At 32.2% G+C, this 9122-nt stretch overlaps 2 pseudogenes; one reads left to right on the top strand and one right to left on the bottom strand.

Moving 5' to 3' along the window:
- Window positions 1-2161, bottom strand: LOC128158024 (E3 ubiquitin-protein ligase TRIM71-like; annotated as a pseudogene).
- Window positions 2162-2775: 614 nt separating this feature from the next.
- On the top strand, window positions 2776-8182 carry LOC128160945 (battenin-like; annotated as a pseudogene).
- The last annotated feature ends 940 nt before the right edge of the window (window positions 8183-9122 follow it).

The following is a 9122-nucleotide window of genomic DNA, read 5'->3' as shown; positions in this document are numbered from 1 at the left end:
CTAGAACATGTAATTTTGAATCAATTTCATTTGTCCCGATTTCCACTCAGCCACAAAGAGGTTGTCGTTAGTATCCACACATAAACCGTATGGACAACATATATCGCAGTTGTCAATGAAGCGGAGGAACTGTCCGTCCTGATCAAGGATATGGATACTGTGGTTGTTACAGTCAGCCGTCAGGATCCGACCCTGGCTGTCTGTAGTGATGCCATAAGGATTAAATGATCCGGTAGCAGTAGTGGATGGTCCATTGTATGAAAAGCGATATTTTCCCGACTCGGCTGACCACCACAACTGCACTGGCCCAACAGATAGAAACACAAATATCTTCGTTCCTATTTTCATTAATGTATTTTATGCCACCAGGTGAATACAGAGGGAGACTGTCAGTATCAAACTGGACATTTTGTTTCTCCTTTCCTTTTGTGCTACAGTAACGCACGACTTTTGATTTTCTGTTATTATCACTGTCCATGATTACCAGGAGGTCACCAGAGGAGGTAGTACAGACACCATGGGGTCTCCATTTTCTTAATTTTATCTCCTGCATCTGTTTTTCCTTCACTATGTTCAGAGTTTGATTAATGTAATCAGTATATGCTAGATAGCCTTTCTTTGTTATTGCAATGTCCTTTGGCTTATTCCCTGACTTCGTTTCTATTGACTTCACTAATTCTCCTTGAACATTGAAGACCTCATGATATGGTACAGTCGGTTCAAGCATATCTTTTACAACATACACCATAGCATAGCATAGCATTGAAATCTCATAGCATAGCATTGAAATCTCATAGCATAGCATACAATCTCATAGAATCGCATTCGTCATATCATACCATAGCATACCATATCATAGCAAACAACATTAATTTAACTCGGCTTTAAATGTTTTTATTTGAAAAAAATAAATGTTTACATGATAGATTTGTGGGAAACTTTGGCTTCTTATTATTTTACTTCAAAATGTGTGGAACTCTTCTGTGTATGGAGGCGTTTTTGTTCAAATCTCATAGCATACCATAGCATAGCATAGCATACCATATCATTAAGCCCTTCATTTCAATTTCTCATAGCATAGCATGCAAATCTCATAGCATACCATACAAATCTTATAGCATATCATTAAAATCGCATACCATAGCATGGCATTAAATTGTAAAAGATATGCATGAAATGACTGTAATTGCTGCAAGTCCAAACTTCTTGATCACTCTGACAACACACACTGTACAGCCGATTTATTTCTTCATGTTCAATTTTTATATCTCTGATTATTCGTGGTTTTTTTAGTTTCTGGTCTTTCATTTGGAGAAGCAAAAATTACTGCAAAACCATGTTCATCTGACAATAGGAGAGAACCAAACTGTTGATAGATATGTTCTTTTTCGATCTTTTGGGGCGTAAATATACCCCTTGGTTGGACCAATTTCTGTAAAGGGTGCATTTCTTTAAAATCACTATTCCGGGATTTATATGCAAAGGTAACACTTATATCATTGGACTCTAAAACTGTTTGGAGATCTGTTATAAACTGTGTGATTTCAGACATAATGCAAGTGATGCTAATTTCCTTTCCACATAAGACGGCCAAACTGTTGGATTTCATACTATTGACGTCTGTTGTAAGTTTTTTGATAATTGTATTTATTTCTCTGTGCCAATCATCTCCATGTTTCTTAATTTCTGTTCTCTGTTTCTCATAGTGTATTCTTATATCGTCTTTTTCCCTCTGGATTTTGGAAATAATGTCATGATATTGTGGATAGATTATTTTATCCAGTTCTTCTAAATCCCTTTGCAACATTTCTCTTTTCTTTCCGAAACTTTTTACAATGTCCATTTTTTTGTGCTGTTCATGTTCCCCAGAAGAAATACATTGCACACAAATAGGAATGTCGCATTGCTCACATTGTATTACGCATTGTTTTGATGAGTGTTTAGAACATGTAGGAGTAGATTCTCGTTTTTTCATTGGCAACACTTTATGATCTTTGGATTCATCTGAAAGATGATCCCCGACACAGGCTTTACACAAATGTATTTGACATATTTCACAGTGCAAAGAGATATGTGTCTCACAGATATGACACCGTAACACGCCCTGGGCACAACGTCGAGGATCCATGGTCAGACACCATAAATTTGGTTTGGCATTGTAGATATTCCTTTTTTCTAGAAATGAAAATAAAAATTGTAATGTTTGGTTTATTTGCAATGTTTTTATATATGTAAATAAAATATATTTATTACATGTAGTTACATACAATTGTATGCATAAAAATTTATTCCAAATTTATCAAAGGTTCATTGAATATTTTGCTTAGAAATGAGGCTAAACTAAAGTCAACCAAACAGCTATACATACATTACAATTGGTAAAATATAAAATTCAAGGCAAACTAATAGTAATTACTTCTAGATAACCGAAGCAAAACACCCTTAAACCCTAAACCGAGAACTCAGAAAATATGAATTGAGAACCATGTGTAACAAAGTTTTCATAGTACTACAATACCATTATTATCTATTGAACCATATAACCACATCATTTATAAGATATGTAGTGTACTTGTTGTATCAATATATAAAATGTAATAGTCAAAACTCAAACGACATCGATCTTTTTATCAATAATATATATCCTTACCGTCAGCTGTTTGTTCAGTAACCGATGTTATTTCCCTCTAGACTTATCATAGGCGTTTCACCTGCAGTTGTGATAAAATAAACCTTGGCCTGTTTCAGCAATTAGATATTTCACTTGTAATAAAAATGAAATACAGTCTAAAGACTTTCATTGATTTTGATGATAATGTAGGTTGCTGGAAGTAAAACATATGTCCTATGCAGTTAAATTATCCATGGTGCCACACATAATTTCCTGATTAATTTAGGAAACAATCTATGGGAAAATATAAATGTGCTTATACTGGTGCTTCAGATCCACTTTCGCTGGGGGTTTGAACTCAGGATCGTTGGAACTCACCCTCTTAGCAGTGAGCAGCCAGTGCGCTAACCACTTGTCGTCTAGGCTAGACAAATTCTTGCTTTTGTTGACAACCGAAACCTAGCGCACTGTACGGTTTTTTAATTGAGGTAAACTGCAGAAAAACGACAATCTGAGAGGACCGTGGCGATACAGACTACAGAGATATATACATGTACATAATATAAGTACAGACATTGCAATGACTCTAAATTTGACAATGATGTGTATCAAATAACGGACCGCCTCCTGGCGGCCCGTAATAACGGCACAGCATTAAAGTTATGATATCCTAACCGTAATCTTGATAGAGCAACATGATCTTGTCCTAATTATTGAACCGAAAGTAGTGACCAGTGGACAGGTGGTCCTAGGACGTCGGTTTGACGTCGGCTGATCTGTCGCATAGAAAGACGTTACTTGTGATAACTATCGTATCTGCCCTCATGTTTATCAGGTAATGTAAAACCTAATATATACACAGGTACAGGTATTGTGTAACCTGATTTATTCACAGGTACAGGTAATGTATAACCTGTTGTAGACACAGGTAAATGTAGCAATGTGTGCTATATCTGGGCAGAACTTCTTTGATCTGATAACATTTTTAAACTTTCTCCTTACTATTAAACATCCTTTATGTAAGCCATTGACCTCAACCATGTAGATTTAAGCCATTGTTCAAGTTCATCGGTTAAAAATAGTTAGGTTTAGTTAATGTTTATTGGGACCATGATTGTGTACAGAATTTTGTTAAAGTGACAAATGTCAGTAGTCGATACAATTAAAAGATAAAAGGGTTATCTATTTTTCAGCTACCTGTTATTTTGAACGAACACAATACCATACTTTTATCTTTTCTCTCTCTTTCTCGAAAAAAAAAATGAAATCTATTATCCTAATATGAGTCAATGCAAACAAGCCATCAATTTGAAAATTGACTTGATCATTATATTTTAATTCTGTTTTAGCTGCTTTTTGTGATAGAGAAACCCAGACAGTTCTATCAAAAAGAATACATTGTCAAATACAGTGAGGACACCAGTAGTCTGCTAAAAGAATCAGAAGATGCTGACCATTCTCTCACCAGAGGTCGTGCTACACAAGCTTCGTTTGTGTAAGCGAAGCTTGTGTAGCATTTGTAACAGAATGGATGCAGACGGTAAGCAAATCCGTCATTTTCTTTTTTAAGAAACAAATCAGATTCTTGAGATGCTGTAAAGTTAACCCGATCTTTAGTACACTTTTGTGTGATGCTTATCCGCAAGATGTGTGTGTTACCACTGCTCAGCTTGCGTATATCTATTGTTGCTAACAGTTGTTTCGTTATGTTTAAAAAATTATAAATTGATTACATGGACTTATACTAGCTTATTTGCCATTTTGGGTTCATCGCTTGGGGTTAGTTTTTAGCAATCTTTACTCGCCAAGGGTTTTTAATCCACTACTATTTTCTGTTTTACATTGAGAGAAAAGCAGATCAAAACCGCTGCTAGCAAAGAATGTTTAGTTGGCCATTTGAAAATAATGATAAATAAATAGCTGCTTTGCAAAAAATATAGTGCATAAATGTGCATGTACAGATTGTAGCTATAGGCTTTAATTAATCATCTCATAAAATAAAGAAGATATGTAACTCTATTACTAAATCAAATGTTCTTGCCAAATTGATGGGGTCGCATAAAATAGCAAATTAAAGACAAATGAATTAGGGAACTATTAATTGTTTACTGATTATTGACTGATGTTACATGTAGGTCATTTTTTAAGAACAACTTTTGATCTCGAACCTTTAATAAAACCCCTCAATTAATGCTGAGCTTTTCGTTGTTGTTTTTTTCTCCAGATAAGATAAAAGGAAGATTCACACTGAGAGAAAAGCTACTTCTTTTAAAATTAAGTCAATTGAAATAAAACATGTAGTTGCTACAGATACAAAGTCTTAGGACGAACATTAAACATCCAGGCAAGAGAGAGATGCATATGATGAGCAAGAAGGAATTTTAATATTTGAGTTATTTTTAAGACTGAATTATTATGTATATTACAAGATTTTTAGTGTATTACCACATGTAATAATCATTCATAAAATTATCTGTTTTAACATTAGGCGCTGGTGAAATACATGATACCTATGTGTATAGTGTACATTGCTGGAATACTTTATTAATCAGGGATAAGTTAGTACATGTGCATATACTTTCAAACTTCTTCACACTTGAAACCAATGAAAAATGTTTCTCATAAACCAGGTTTTTTACTATAAATGTTTAATGACAAGATGCATATTAGCAAAAGTGTTGTTTATGCACTTTCAGCCCCAATATGATTTTAAATGATTGACAAGTCTGTGGTGTGTATACATGTGTTTTAAACCATTTTGATGTTAATTATAATGATGGTACATGTAATTGATTTTTTTCAGTATGAACTTCTGTATTTTAATCACATTTGGCTCTCTGAAAAAGAACAGTATAGATGGTAAGTGCTTTGATTATCTCCAAAACTTTGGAATTTAATCTTCATTCGAGAAAAAACAGTAGCAGGTTAGCTTTTTATTTCTTTTTCCTAATGTTGACAGGTATCAAGTGAACTACCAATTAGGGGTGTTTATATCTAGTTAATCTGTCAATGTGTTCAAAAGCAACAACTGTGGACTCTTCCAGTTTTATATATATATATATATATATATATATATATATATATATATATATATATATATATATATATATATATATATATATATATATATATATATATATATATATATATATATAAAGAGAGAGAGAGAGAGAGAGAGAGAGAGAGAGAGCGCGCAGATGGGGTAGATGTAGAAAGAGAGGTACATGAAGAAAGAGAAAAGTAGGAAAGGAGCTCTAAAGAGACACACAAAAAGAAGACAATAGGAATGTAAGTAAGGCACCAAATAAGAAAAGACAAAAAGAGTGTAGGAAGGAGACAATTAATGTGATAAAACTAGGTCAGTTCGTCTTCTTTTCTTTGAAGATGGCACCAACGCTATTTTTTAATGCCTTTATATATGTCAATGACTTAATTATTTCCAGTTTAAGCTGCATGGTCCGATGTTTTTGCTATTACATTTATTAATAAATTTCCATTCAAACCAATTATCTTAGTTATAGTTATAGACTTTTGCCTACTTACACCAGCAGAATTGGTCTTTTTTCAAAGTAAATGAAATGAATTCTTTATAGTCATACAAAAAAAACCTGCATCATGGGAATGTTTAGAAAAGGGAACCATTTGGTTTTGTCCATCGAATGATTATGTTTATTCAACCGGCATGATATGCAGCGATTGTAAATATATGAAACTTCAGAAATTATAATGAACAAAATGTTCACAGGTTTGTTTTTTTTTTGGTTGTTGTTGGTTTTTTTTTTTGATTTGACAAAACATTATGACCTTAATTTATAGCGATGTCAAAGTCGTAATTTAAACATACATGTAGCCGCCTAAACTTCAGGGGCAAATTTTAATATGAGCGAAATAATGCAGTACATATTTAGCATAACCATTGTTTAAAAGCGGTCACAAAATTTGATATAAAATCGAACTAATCAGCGTTAAAAGGGAACACATCAACTTCATAAAATACCCATGTACTTCATCGGAGGCTAAAAAAACTGTGCTTATACATTAAGAGATAACAAACCAATTAGACTTTTAAATTCAATTTGGTTTTTTGCAGTGTGTTAATGTTGCAATACTCACAGCCCAATTCTTTCTGCGGTTCATCCCCAAAATCTGGATCATCTTCGCCCTTGTCCTGTTTGAGGGACTTTTGGGGGGAGCCGCCTTTGTCAATACGTTCTACAAGATCTCAGAGGATGTAAGTACATGTATATAGTACTTCTAAATGCTGGTCAACTTTATTATATGTATTTTTGATTAAAATTATATTGCGGATATAATTATTTTATTTGTGGTACTTTAGTGTCAAGATGCAATTTCAGTGGATCAGATATTAAGTGGTGCACATTGTTTAGAAGCATGTTCAAGAAAGAGACGACAAAATTAGATGTACATGTAATTGAAAGATCAAAACCAATGTTTTTTAATAAAGAAAAATTATGCATTATATTTATCTTCATAATGTAATTTTCCAATTAAACATTCTTCATAGTTTAAATGAGACATAATTTTGATTTATTCTATTTTCAAAGTAACACAAAGTTTGAGAATTATATGGCATATAAATTATGAACAAACAGCATTGAAAGTGCCTCAGTAAAATTGAACCAGTGTTTTTATGTTTTGAATGAATTAATAATAATTGAATAATTTATGCTAATAATGATATGTTTAATTTCATTTTGGGGTTTCTATTACAGATTGAGGCAGAATTCAAGGAATTTAGCCTGGCAGCTGCTACCATTGCTGACTCTGTGGGAATTTCTATCGCCGGTGCGATCTCCATTCCAGCTCATAACCGTATATGTTCACTCAATCTGAAAATGTGAATGTCTCCTGTATTGTGTGAAAATGATGACTGTATGGACATTCTCCAACGCTTTGTTAGTGCTAACCATAATTAATTTCTATAATATACTTAAAAGACAACACGTATTTTAATTTGATGGCATATAATTTTGTTCGAATGTCATGATAGCTGGTCTTGCCCTTCTCTCCTCCCTTCTATACCCTGAAAGGGATACTACATGCACTAATACATGCTGGAATTTTAAATCTTTTAGAAATGGTCTGTGATGAAATGTCAATATTTCTCTTAAATATAAAGGTTAAGTTGCTATGAATATCCAAAGGCTTGTGTGTGTGTGTTGCTAAAATGTATGAAATAATTTTGAATGATGATCATTTGTTAAATGGATATTTAATTTTGAAATATTTATGCAGCATGTAAGTTCCAAATGCGAAGTACATAATATTTGACTCTATATTAAGAAAGATAACTCTTTGACTAATTTATAGAGAATGTTTTAACATTGATGTGTGCAATTATCTGTGTAACAGATTTTAACTTCGTCTTAAATTGTCAGAATAAAACGTTTACTGTACATTCAAATGGATTATTAAATCCAACATGTTCATCAAATTTAGGTAGCAAGGTCTTGTATTTTTGAGAATAGAAAATTTAGTTATAAAATTATCATATATTGTTTGATATTTTCTTGTTCTGACTTAACAAACTCTGTTTTTTATTCTTAGTTCACCGCAAATTCCTTTAAAAAATGAATTAGTTAATTCTTACGTTGTTAATATACAAACCATGTACATGTACATGTAATACATGTGTACATGTGAACATGTGTACATGTGAAAATATTATGTGCAAAAACTCTTTTGTATTGAATTAAATTTATATTCATGTTCATGCTTAATTTATTTCCATAACAAGTGCCAAAAAATGCAAATCTAATACATTTATGATTTGTTTTTACTTCCAGATATTTTAAAGGGAGCCATCACGCCTCAGTATTAAACATATTTTGAATGTTTGATTTGATTTGAATAGTATGTACTAGTGCTTTTAATTAGTACACATATAAGAGCATCATATTCATTAAACATTTTTTAAATTAAAACATTAAAATGATGTTTTTTCGGTAGTTCATGAGAGTATGAAGGTACATGTAGCAAGCATTGCAGAAAAAATACATTAACTGTGTTAAATATTCCTTTGGGCTTCACAAGATTTGATCACGAGATCAACCAAGTTTATATCCCACTGAAGTTTATATTATAATAGTGTTTATTAAGTTTACCATCACACATTGTTATTTTACGCATAACTACAACGGTAAAGGTTTTTATCTATATTCTAAAAGAATGACTGCGTATTATTCACCTGACATAGCGCCTCGAGGATATTACTTCAATGCATGTATTTCGTATATGTGTTATTGCGGCTGGTTTGTCTGTATATATTGAGTTTTCTTCGCTTTATTTGTGTAACACTCGGCTACCTAAAGATTGTCTATGCTGTCCACATATTGGGAAAAAAACAAACCAAAATTTAAATATTATATATATATATATATATATATATATATATATATATATATATATATATATATATATATATATATATATATATATATATATATATTATATGATTTTTATTTCAAAGAAAGTATTCTGCAATCAAACA

Source organism: Crassostrea angulata, chromosome 8 (assembly GCF_025612915.1).
Source record: "Crassostrea angulata isolate pt1a10 chromosome 8, ASM2561291v2, whole genome shotgun sequence".
NCBI classification, from domain to species: Eukaryota; Metazoa; Mollusca; class Bivalvia; order Ostreida; family Ostreidae; genus Magallana; species Magallana angulata.
Note: the sequence above shows the minus strand (reverse complement) of the source record. Positions and strands in the feature narration are given on the sequence as shown.